This window comes from Rhagoletis pomonella, unplaced genomic scaffold (assembly GCF_013731165.1).
Source record: "Rhagoletis pomonella isolate Grant_MI unplaced genomic scaffold, Rhpom_1.0 Rhpom_scaffold_00011, whole genome shotgun sequence".
Lineage (NCBI taxonomy): Eukaryota > Metazoa > Arthropoda > Insecta > Diptera > Tephritidae > Rhagoletis > Rhagoletis pomonella.
Window position 1 is genome coordinate 11,689,818 of NW_023458565.1, and position 13,458 is coordinate 11,703,275.

General features: G+C 31.7%; 1 protein-coding gene across 2 annotated transcripts in view; it reads right to left on the reverse strand.

Moving 5' to 3' along the window:
• Positions 1-13,458, reverse strand: part of LOC118746615 (sodium-dependent nutrient amino acid transporter 1) — a 176,797-nt gene that overhangs the window by 61,575 nt on the left and 101,764 nt on the right. The gene's annotated exons all lie outside the window — the stretch shown is intronic.

Consider the following 13,458-nt stretch of genomic DNA (forward strand, 5'->3'; position numbering starts at 1 on the left):
CATCAAGGAGAAGTCTCTCTTATATCCCAAGGGAGTGGGGCAGGGATGAAAAAGTAGATACAATTGTACCTTTTTCCGACGTTTGATGACTTAAAGGTACATTAGGTACAGTCAGTAGATTTTAGGTACAATTATTATTATTGACCCATATTCGCTTTTTGATTTCTGGAAATATATTTAAAATGCTTTCGAAGTTACTTACGGCAATTTGATTATTTTCTCTAGACTTGTTGCACCTATGAAAAGGAATCGGATAAATTAGCAGACTTTTCGTGTTGTTGCTGGATAAATAAGTATACTTCGCAAAGTGCGTTTTCGCCAATATTTTTCAGTAGTCAAAATTAGACAAAAACAACGCTTCTCCGATTCCCATTAGACTATAGTCTATAGATATAGGCTCAGTTAAAAAATAAAATCGAATCATGTTTAAAATACATCCATCCTTAGTATTCATGTTTTAAATAAAATTTATAAAAAAACTACAAATGAATGATGTAACTTTATTTAGGTACAATCTGTCTCATTTAGGTACATTTATTTTATGATATTAGGTACAATCTGAAATTTCCATTTTTCATCCCTGGAGTGGGGTATCTCGCAAGACAGAATCTATATCTTTAACTTCTTTTTGGTTGTTTGTGTTTCCGACAAGGTAAGAGTGTGATGTATCGACGGAAAATCTTTCCACAATACATAACGTGCTGCTCATTTGCTTTCCTATCAACAAATTGTCGAACGTATTTCGGCTCGCATAAATATGGTAACCGTAATTACATATACTGCAAGTGTATGTGGCACACAAAAATTGCAATACAATTTGAAATTATGTAGAACTCAAAAACCATTATTACTTGCTACCAATTGCTTTTGGTTTGCCGGGGCGTATGACTAACAAAAAGTGAAAATTGACTAGCTGATGTTATGTAATTATGTACAAATGTATTCGCATATTTGGCTCACTTCTAAAGGTGTGATATGCATAGTTGCGGTAAACGACAACTTCGTACAACTCTTGTAATACATGCATACCCACGTACAACAACACGTCAACACAAAACGCAAAAAATACAGGCGTATGTATGTATGTATGTGGGTACATTTCTTTAGCAACCTGCGTACAACAGTTGGCATCGCACGATATTCGATGTCCAGTAGTTTCACACTCTAATTTCCTACAACAATTCATTTAAGACTATCTGTTAAGAAAAACTATACATATACATTCATATATACATCTGCATATATACATTCATAAATGTACATACATAGGTATGTATATTTATGTGATACCATATGTTGCAAGTAAATCACAGAGCGTAGCAAAAATGTAGAAAAGCTTTGAAAAGAAGCATGATAGCATTGTACATATATACATATGCACGTGCATACATATCTATGTGTATCAAAAATAGTCGTCATTAAAGGGAACGTTGGCAATGTATGGCAGTGTCGCATTTCATTGTTACCTCATTCATTTTTGACCACACTTATATAGCCAGAAACAAATATCAAATGCGAATGTATAGCAATAAAGCGGAATTTTATTGAAATACTCGATAGTAAAAAATCGCCTGCATTGACAACAACCACCGTTATAAGCTGCCAGTGGTCGTTTTCAAATGATCAAGGTCTGTAAGTGTGTACCTTCTGAATAGACCTACATATGTATGTACGTATGTATGTAGTTCTATTTATGCGTAAATGCTACAACAAATGCATAGCTATTTGAATGCCTTTTTTTTATAGAATTTAAGCTTTTACATGTCAACTTGGAAAATTAATTGTTTTGGGTTTGCCATTCAGAATTTATAGCCTTGAATGGTTCTTTAAAAAAAAAAGTAAATGACTGCACGTTTGGACTATTTTTGGCATAGTTTTAAATTTTCGGGTTAATTAACCCTCGAAATTTCACGAGATTCACATTTTACAAGTTCCGAATTTAGTTCATTGTATCCACATATGTATGCATATAAAATCATGGGATAGATGCATATGTCAAATACTATTTTTTGCTCAATAAAGTATAGTTCGGCTTCGAGTAGGCTATTACAGTGGCTCGACTACATATGTATACTCAATTGCAGCTCTTGCGCGCCCGCTTGCGTGCCCTGGGCAACGTGAGCAACCCATGAGCGAGATAGATAACCAACCTGAATTTTTGCTCATTTTTAATTGATAACACAGCCCAGCAAAAATAGAAACAAATTTTGGCACGGCAAATGTTAAAGCTATTTTTGATAGACTTTTTGTACTGATTACGAATCCATGAGCATAAAATTTCCATCAGCTCCAGATTTTGAAAGAAAAAGTGGTCAAAGTGTCAAAAATTCGCGTTTTTTTGCAATATTTCAAAAGCTCTAGCAAAGAAACAAAAGGTGATAGAACCTTCCTGGCTTAAATTAAAGCTAGAACTCTAGACAACTATCTCTGAAAAAACCACTCCTGATGGCCACTTAGTCATTTGTTATATACTTTTATTTGTTTTTAATTTATTTTAGAAAAAATGAGGAAGTTAAATCAAATTTTTTTACTTTTATTATAGGTTTCAAAAAAAGTGTCATTGAAATTGGTTGTTGTGGTACACCAACTGTACATTGAATTCTTGTACAAAAATATATCTTTCCCATGATTCCAGAAAATTATAAAAATAATACAATATTTAAAACTATTAGTACCAATAGCTAACTGTATACTCGCTAGTATAATTTTTTAATTTGACACGCAAGTAGGCACACATCTATGCGATTCTATCGCAACAACAAATGTCATTTTATAAACAAACAAACAAAATATTTTTTGGCGAAAAATAAAATTCTTAGCTTTCCTGACCAAAGTTTTCGAATAAGAAATCCGTCACTTACCCAAATATGTATATTTTCAATATTAGATCATACCACCTTAAAATAAAACAAACAAAGTTCGCCGTACACCCCTAAGCTTCAAAGGCAATTTTTTTGAAGTGAAACTTCTTTAGCGGCGGTTGGTTGGTTGGGGGTAAATTGGCGAATTCAACGGAAATTGCACACGGAAATGGTGCAACGGAAATGGTGCAACAAAAATGGTTGGGGCTAAAACAAGTGCTTCTTGTGTGTATGCAGATGGTTTTAATTTAACAAAAAAATGCTAATAAAAGGTTAAAGAATAGAAAAAGACCAATACATGAATGAAAATAAAAGTGACTACGTACATATGTAGATAAAGAAAAGGATAAAGGCAAAGGTAAAAATAAAAATAAAAACAAAGATGCGTAAAGATAAAGGCAAAAATGAAGATCAAAGTAAATTTAAACACTTTACATACTTATATAAGGGCAAAGGTGAAGGGGAATATGTAGAAGAAGAAAATGATAAACATAAAAGTAAAAATAAAGAAAAAGATGAGAATGAAGATACCGATAAAAGTGAAGATGAAGATAGAGGAAGAAAGATTAAAATAAGGGTAATTATAGAGAAAAGAATATAGATGGAGACCCAGAGACTCAATGTGTAAACTATTTGGGATTTTAGAGATTTTCGGGAATCTCGGGTCTCATCGATAAAACAATCGATATTTTTATCGGTTTTGTTATCGATATTGTTACCGATTTTGCTATCGATATCTTCGGAACTTGTCTATATAATATTTTTATGGATTTTGTTATCGATATTTTTATCGATTTAGTTATCGATACTTTTAACGATTATGTTATCGATATTGTTATTTTATAATCGATTTTGCTACCAATATTATTATCGATTTTGCTATCCAAATTTTTTTCGAATTTTTTATCGGTTTTGTTATCGATATTTTTATTAGTTTTGTTAAAGGTATTTTGTTGGATGTTACTATCGATTTTGTTATCGATGGAGTATTAAGATAAAAATTAGGATAAATTAAAACAGAATAACATAAATGTCATTAGAACGAACAGGGGTAGAGGTAGGGATCTAGATAGGAAAAAGACAAAAAATATAACCTTAAGCAAAAGCAGATGTATGTACATATGTATGTATGTATTTTGGTTATGAGACAAGCTAGATATGTAAAGTAAGTTTCACTTCTCCAGTGTGGCCCAGGCGCACTTACTTTTTTCTTTTTGCCGAACCTAGGAGTTGCCTTTTTAAATTTTTCGATCATACCTACATCATACATTCGGCAATAAAAAGCTTCTTTTAATAATAATTAATAGTTCAACTGGAATAATCGAAATACTTTCTTAGCAAAAAGTGTAATGATTTTTGTTGAGCTTTAATTGGCTGGCATTAAGGTGGTACGTTAGGCTAATAAGAACTGAAATCTAGTGGGTAAGTCCTAGAATGAGGTACTTGGGGACAATGAACTTTGGAACAAGAACATAGATATGCCATACTTAACGATCCGACTGTAAATGCCGAAGATAGGGCGAAAAATGTAAAAGGCAACCCCTACTTTCGGCTATAAAACAACAAAATTTCAAAATTGCCTTGCAAAAATACTTTACATTCGTAGGTGTACTTTTTTTCTGCTACAGTTTAATGTGCATATATACAAAGAAAATAAATTCCTACAGTTCCTAAGTAGCACGCGCCAATGCTAACGCTAAGCGCTGCCAAAATCAATAAAAACCAACTACATCTATTTCTATCAATCAATTTCAGTTTCAGCGAATGTTCAGTTTTTTTTTGCAGTACTAATTTTGACAAAGCGATAACAAAAACAGCTCCCGCTGAGCGCATGCCAATCGCACTTGTGCTGCCGTTATTTATTCACTATTTACCTTATTTTTTAACTCGTACCACTCGCTGTTTGGGCCACTCAAAGCGAATACTCCCTCGAGCTCTGTGCTTACGAAAATCACAAAGTCAATGAAGTAACTGGGGTCTTAACGCTGGCCAAAACAAATATGAAAAAAAAAACTAGAAAAATATGTATATGCTTTAAATAATCAGCGCAAGTAAGGCTGGCAAAAGGCAGACGAACTTTACAATCAGATACATACATACATACATACATTCGTATATGTATGTAGCTTTAGTGATTAATATGTATACAAAAAAAGTAGCGCAGTCCGCAGATTACTCATCCAAGTGTGTAGCTAAATTGCATTATACAACACAAATTAAGTATCAAAACTATTTTTTAATTTTTTTAATTTCTTAACGAATATTTTATATACCATTTATAGTATAAATAGCATGTATAGTATGTTTTTTTTCTGCAACTTACGCTATGAACGCTTGTATTTGAATTATAATTACCGGCTTAGTAAGGGGGCGATGTGATTAAATCGATCAGCTTTATCGAATGTTTAGCGAATTTAAAACAAAATATGTATTTTAAAGAGATTGCTGTTGAAAAGATAAATATACATATATATCTACCTACATATGTACATATGTACATACATACATATGCTTGGTTTTGTTAAGTTATTTTCTCAATTTTTTGCTGCAATTTATTGCGCTGGCGCCACTTGCTTAACAATATTTCTATATACATATGTGTATGTATGTATATGTGTGCCTATGTATGTATGTACGAACTAATAGTTGTTGTGCGCTCAAGTGTTGCCTTGAAAATCAAATAATCGAAAGAGGGTAAAGCAAAATGTGTAGCAACAATCAATAAGGCATTTCAGTGAAGCGGAATACTTTTACTTTAATGGAGCTGCTGTTTGTATTTTTGCTATTAATATGTATGTAGTTAGTAGTTTGGCGTACCTTGTGCTACACAATACACAGAAATCTAAACAAATTTAGTAGCATCTGGTAGCAAATATTTCTGTATATTAAATGAAAAATTTCATTAGAATCCAAACTGCCAAACTGAGTAGCTAATCGCTTAAAGTAGCAATAAGCCCGAGTTATTAACCATTTCAATCCAAAAAGTGCTAAGTCAAGATAATTTGCTTTAACAAAATTGCGCAAGTATCTTTATCTGGAAAGATATCTATATACGGCTAACTGCTTGTACATTTACATTCATTTTATGTATGCATGTATAATAGTCTCGCCTTATTTTCACCAGTTTTTTCTTTATTTCTTTGGTTTAATAAGTTTTTAATATCTTTTTATAAAAGTCTAGCTAGCGATACAACAAACACCATATAAATCGGCATTTTAAACATTGTACGAAAATTATAAAAATTCAACAAATTTTCACCATAATGTCAAATTTCGTATACAGAATTTTTAGACAATTTTTTGGTATTCAATTTTATCGCCATATACTGCAAGTTTCAAGCGGTTCTAGGCGTTCCCTTTCATAAAAAAAAATTCGAGCATACTTTGTATGGAAAAAATGCGTGACACCGTCAGCAAAAAATAAAAAGATTAAAAATCAACGGTATTTTGTAGCCACTTGAAACTTGCACTTTATTATACTAAAATTGCATTTGTTAAAATTTTTGGTGAAAATTCGTTGAATTTGTATAATTATTGCACAAAGTTTGAACTGTGGATTTAGCCACTTTTATAAAAAAAAACTTTTATAAAAAAAAAAAATATTAAACATTAAATAAACCAAAGAAACAGGGCTGATATACAAATTGAAACAGGTTATTTTACATATGGATCCAGTTTGCTGTTTGTTTTTTGCTTAACCAAAAATAAATTCGCACACAAAAAACGAAAGACTTAAGAAGCGAACTTAGTTTCACAGTTTTATTTATATGTACAAGAAATGTATGTATTCAAAGAAGTTATATGCTCATTTAAATTGCTTATTCGCTCTCTACTAAATCATCTTCATATGAATTACTTTAAGTATTTGTAATTAATTTATAATCTAAGGCGAATGTCGCTAAAAGTCGATCGTACACCAAATGATCGCAACTATTCATAAACATACATATTGTATGCCTAAATACAGGCAACAATCGTAACTATATACAGCTTCGGTAAGAAATATTTATACTGCTAGTCAATATAATACATTGCATACATTTAGGCTGCAAAAGTTGCTGTGCTAGTACTTTTTCTGTTTGGAAGGCATGCCGTTGCGCTGTGTTGAGACTTACGTATGTACATATGTTTAAATTTGTGTATGCTTACCCTGATGTTTTGCGCACTTTTCATCTAACGCAATGAACACAGTTTCTTTTATATGAAAGAAAATACGCAATCCATAGCGAAAAAAATTCTTAAAAATCAACGGCAAAAATATCGCTGAAAATTTCGATTTTGTTCGATGCATTGATGTTTTTTCGGCATCCCTAGCTAGCACTGATTTAATCATTTAGGCGATTTTATGTTCAAAAACTATCTACTACTTTTTCATAAACTGGATGTCAAACAATCTTGATATTTTATATTGACGCGAGTGTTGTTCACGGTTTGTGAATGAAAATCAGCAATAGAAATTTCTGAGGAAGCGAAATCAAATGTTTTGAGATACGCTTCCGATTAGCAGCACCATTTCAAAAAGGTATTGAACTGTTAAATCATATTTTGTTGCGCCTAACTACGCATTCCTTTTATTTCGCACTGCATGCATTTCAATTCAATTGTAATCATCTAAATACATATGTACATACATGTGTACACATGTGCATTCATATAAAGAACTAAAGACACAAGCTTGCTTTTTTACTGCCCTACAGTAGCAACTAATTGAAATGTTATGGTCTTTAATTGGCGCAGCTAATTATTCAATTGCAATTGCCTGCATTACAAATGAATGTACAAATATGCAACGCTACAACAAGACAAAAAAAAATAAATGATACGCATGTTTATGTAAATACTGCAATCATTTGTCACCCGCCACCAGCCAACAAGTCAGCAGTCAACAGCAATCAACAAATTCATAACTTATTTACTCGTAAGCCGCTTGTGGAGCACGTCTGCATTTACGCCACTTTATTTATGGGTATACATTTATACATACACACGTAGGTATGTATGTATGCAAGCAAGCAAGTTTTGCGCGCTTTATCTATATTTAGCTCAGACACATATCCAAATTCATGTTTGTTGGATGAACTTTGATTTTCTTGCTGGCATTACATGTGTTTGAATGCATTGGACTGAGTACTTAGGTAAATATAGTATGTAACTGCACAAATTTAAGCATGTATGTATGTACATAGATGTGTGTCTGCTCTTTACTTGACAGCTTTGAATTAATCGCAATCGGTTTTAATTGAGTTCAATTAAAACTAGTTTGAGTTTATTCTCGCTTTTACAAAATCCGAAGTTCAGTTTCGTTCTTTACAGATTTACTAGCTGTAATTTGTTTCTACAATTATCCTGGTATTAGGATTGCTCGAATTAAAATGCGGAAATTTTATTTATTTTTTTTTTAAATGTTGCACAAAGATTGAATCTTGGATTTATATGGTTTTTATTAACGAATATACGTTATTTTTATAACAAACTCGCACACCCGGCGAACTTCGTCCCGCCCAAATTTAATTTTTTTACTGAAATATTTTGGTCCAACGTTTTCACCAACAATTCACGTTCACTATTTCCAGTGAAACATTTATCTGCTAATATTACGGTTTGGTGGTTGTCGCGAAAGTGTATTTTAGTGAAGGAGTTCTTGAAATTCTCCAATGATCTGGCGTTTCACAGCACGGTTAATCGCACAACGAAATAAATTTCAAGAACTTTTTCCCAAGCACCCCCTGGCAGCAACAATGATCAGGTTCGATGGTGAATCTGTCCTTGAAACTGTATGGTATAGGTGATAGCAATCTAAAAATTGGGGAGTATCGTTGTTCTAGTATGTATGTAGTAGTATGTTCGAATACTCAACCATGAACACTTCCAGAGATGTGCAGTATGAAAAATTCGGTTTATTTGAGTAGAGTAGAATATTTGACTACAATGAACATGTATGAGAGCCACGCCCCTTTTCCAATAACATAAATTTTTTTTATGAGTATGCGATTAATTTCGTATAGGAGATGCCACGCCCCCTCTTTCAATAGCTCAAATTTTTCTCCAAGTGTAAGCGATTGATTGCATATATATCCCTACCAAGCTCCAGTACTCTACCATGAATACTTCCAGAGATATGCGGCATGAAAAATTCGGTTTTCCATTTTTCGATTGATTTCATATATTTCCAAATATATACAAAAAATGTCATACAAATCGGTCAAGTCGTTTCGGAGCAGCTGACCACAAACACCGTGACATGAGATTTTATTCGAATGCTGGCAACCCTATGCAAATTTTTTCTGTTTTAAATGTTTTCATACATTCGCAGTGGAATAGCATTATTGCAGCTTATTTGAATTAAGTTTTCTTTTTGATACAGCAATATATTTTCATATATAAAGATTTTATCGAATGGTGGCAACCTTATCAAAATTTGTTTCTATATTAAATTTGTTATGCATTCTCAGTGAAATATAACTACTGCGGTTTTTTTCATTTCATTTTTTTGTTTTTTTGATATTTCATATATCTGGCAACACCGGTTTTTAAATTTTTCTTTGCAAACCTTCTACAGATAAAGAGAAACAAAATGAAATAAAAACAAAGCAACCCCGTTGAGCCGTTCTTGAGTTATGCGATAACACACGAGCTACAATTCATTTTTATATATAAAGATTTTTTAGAGTGTGGGCAACCCTATTGATTTTTTTTTATTAAATTTGTTTATAAATTCTCAGTAAAGTACATTATTGCGGCGTATGTAAATTTAATCATTTTTTTATATTTGAAATATGTGGCAACATCAGTGATCTATTTTTCCCCCTTACATTCATTCTACAGACAGAAAGACACAAATGAAAATTAAAGCGAAGCAGATCCCTAGAGCCGTTCTTGAGTTATGCCTACCAAAATTGTTTTCTGAATTATATTTTTTTATACATTCTCAGTAAAAAAGCATAAGATAAAACAAAAAAAAATATAATAAAAAATTGTTTAAATATTTTGACCTAAAAAACCATTAAAAGACATCATTTCAAATATCAAAAACATCATGGGAAAAATTTTATAATCATAGGGAATTGCATAAATTTCAATTATTTCCTAAATATGGCAATCATTTTTCAGCATCCCAAATTTTTATTACTGCATTTTTGCATTAGTTATATTTCGAAATACGAATTTTTTTCTCACCATGCTATTGCCACGAAAGCCTGCGGCTAATTATTACTACTTTGCTGAGATTATCTCGAAATGACGTAAAAACTACCTTCACAATTTCCTATGGCAATGCAAAGCCGCCGCCATGAACATATAAATAAACAAATTATTGTGCAATTAAAATTGAAATATCAAACTACTTATAAACAATAAGCGAAAGAACAATGACGCCAAACAAAAAATGCAAATGGCAAAACAAAAACAAAAATGAAAAAAGACAAAATATTTAAAGTCAATAAAGATGACACTTAAGTAAACCCAACTACAAATGCATTTGTATATTTGTATGCAAGTATGTGTTGAGGCATGTAAAATTTATTTGAATGTAGGTAAGTAATGCGTTTATGTAAAACACAATCCCACATTTCCGTAGAATTTGAGATTTCGTGTATATAAATTGTAATGGAAACCATTACCGCAAAAACCACACCAACCACCCCTTAGAATCACTGGCTGGCAGGCGGCTATTAAAATCCCCACTGCCACCGCATAGCAACACATCCGCAAGATCGCGCACACACCAAGCCGCTGTCGTAGCCGCCCTCAGCCTCTGCCGCGGCTGCTTGCGCTGCATATATGTACATATGTACTCGTATCATCGCGTTTCGTGCGTCGCCAATATCGCATTTCAGCTAAACAATTCACGTCATTTCAATTATTTGCATTTTAACGGTGTTTATTTTTATATCTTTACAAAGTGGGTTTTTTTTCTACGCTTTGTTTGAGCGTTTGTCTGAATTATATTATCATTTTTATGTGCTACCAACGTACAGTGGTACAAAACTGGAATTTACTGTTATAAACAGTTCAGAGCCTGCATATTTGAACCGATTTGATAAGCTTATTTTAGATGAAAGCTAATAAACTTTAGAAGACACTTGTTGAGCCCGATTTTCGAATTTTTATTTGTTAATATTACATTTTTTAGTGCAGAGTGCAGAGAAAGTAGCAATTTTAAAGAAAATTTATTCTCGTGTTTCTGTTAATAAATGTTACATAATACATAATAAAAAATAATTCGAAAATGTTATGTTAAATTTATAAAAAAAAAATCCCCACAATTGAAATTTTTTTGCGAACTTTTAGAAAAATTTTAGCTAAGAATTTAATAGGCAAATAAGTTTTAATGCCATAAAGTGCGAACTTTAAGTGGCTTGATTTTTAATACCTTTTTTTGCTGACTTTTCGAGCACACTTTATGTATGCATTTATAAAAAAAATGCTTAACACCGCCAAAAAAAATATATACATACTTTAAAAATCAAAACGAATTCTTAGCCACTCGAAACTTTCGCTTTATTAACTACTAAAAATTAGTAAGCCTAAAAACTGCTCAACTAGAACTTTTCTAAAAATTAAAAAAAATTTAAAAAAAATATTTTGGTAAAAAAAAAATTTATAACATTTCTAGTTTTTTTATGATTTTTGTTTTTACTTGGAGAAAGCCTACAATTATTTTCAACTTGTTTTTAGCACTTTACGCTTAATAACATATACAAATAAAAATTCAAAATCGGTATCAACAATTCTCTTCTAAATTTTATTAGCTTTCATCTGGACTACATATGTATGTATTATGAATTGAGTAAATTTCAGTTTTGCATCACTGTGCAACGCTATCATTTGCGTGTGCTCACAGCATTTGATTTACTATCGCGCACCTGTACCGCGCGTGTGCATCTGCATTTATTCACGCTTCCTCTCTGTATGCTATATCTATGAGCTATGAAATCGTAAACGCTTATGTAAGCGCCTAGGCTGGCGTGATGATTAGCAATGCACTTTACTGCTATCGGCCACCCGCGCCTTTTTAGTGAGCATTCGAGCTTTTTGTTAGAGTTTTATTAGCGCTCAATTGATTTGCTCACATTTGTATCGGCGGTATTGATTATATCGACTACCAACACATACATGTGTACATAAATATGTTTAAGTAAACTAGAAACTTTCGGGAACGAAAGAATGAAGAAAATGGAGCTTTATGAGGCTCCCTGAGCCAAACACGAGATTTACATATTTCGGGGGAACGAACGGGCACAGAACTATTGACACAAGTTATAGTGACATTCTTTAAGATCCGTAACTCCAATCGAACATCTCCTATACCCAACAAAGCGATTCAGACTTTTAAGAAGAGCATTTCAGGGACGATTTGGACAGTTTGATTGAGAGAGTTGTTTTTAATCGCCAAATATCGAGACAATTTTGTGGGCATGTAAAGATAGGTCTGATCAAATGTTCTTTCTCTAAAAGCGTAAACAGACGGCAGGGTTAATCCGGATCAACTCGGGAATTTACTGCAGTTGATCCGGGTTAAGTCAGAGATAGTCCGGATCAACGCTGCCGTCTGTTTAAGCTTTAAGCTTCTCTCTAAAAATTTGGGCATAATAATCGTATATATGAATTCAGGAAGGTAATATTTTAAAATATCTTAACTGAACTGTTTTGGTACGTACATAACGGCATAGGAAGTGAAAAACGTCGGACGGTCAACCGGTCCATACACTGTGAGACATTAACGGGGTTATTTTGGCAACTGCCTTTCAACTCACCACAGTATTTCGAAAGACAAAAGCCAATTATGGCAACAAAAGTCAATTCTGGCAACTATCTTGGAAGTTCTTTTCTGCCTTTCGAAAGACTATTTGAAAGATCTGCTAACGAGAAGAGCTTAGCGTTATTCTCATTTTCTTTTAGCAATAAGTTTTCAAAAAATTAAATGAAATTAGAAAAATATATATTTTTCTTTTTAAACCCATAAAGTTTAAAAACTAAAATTTAAATTTAAAAAAGTAAAATAGTTTCTAAAAAGTAAATGAAATTTTAAAAATTATTTATCTTTAAAAAAAATATCTATAATCTAATGGCCTTATTCATAAAAAATAAAGTAGGTTTGAAGAGCTTTATAAATTGACGTTTTCATACATTTTTCAATTTACAAACCTTTTATAAAGCTACTTTATTTTTGATGAATAAGGCCATAAAAGTTAAAGAAAGTTAAATTAAAAAAAATTTAAACTAAAGAAAAATATAATAAGTTACTAAAAATTAAATGAACTTCGAAAAATATAACCTTCTTAAAACAAAATAAGCCAAAACTCCAAAGAAAATTTAATTAAAAAAAAAAGAAAAAATAAAATAAGTTCCTACATAATAAATGACATACACAAAAATATATATTTTTCTTTTTAAACCAATGAAATTACAAAATATAAAAAAAAATATAAAAAATATCTTATCTCCTTATAAAAATATATATCTCCTTATAAAAAATATATAGATATACATAAAAATCAAATGGAATTGAAACAAAAATATTTTCTTTTTAAATAAAATAAACTGAAAATTTAAAAGGAATTTTACTTAGAATAAAATAAAATAAGTTCGCTAATAT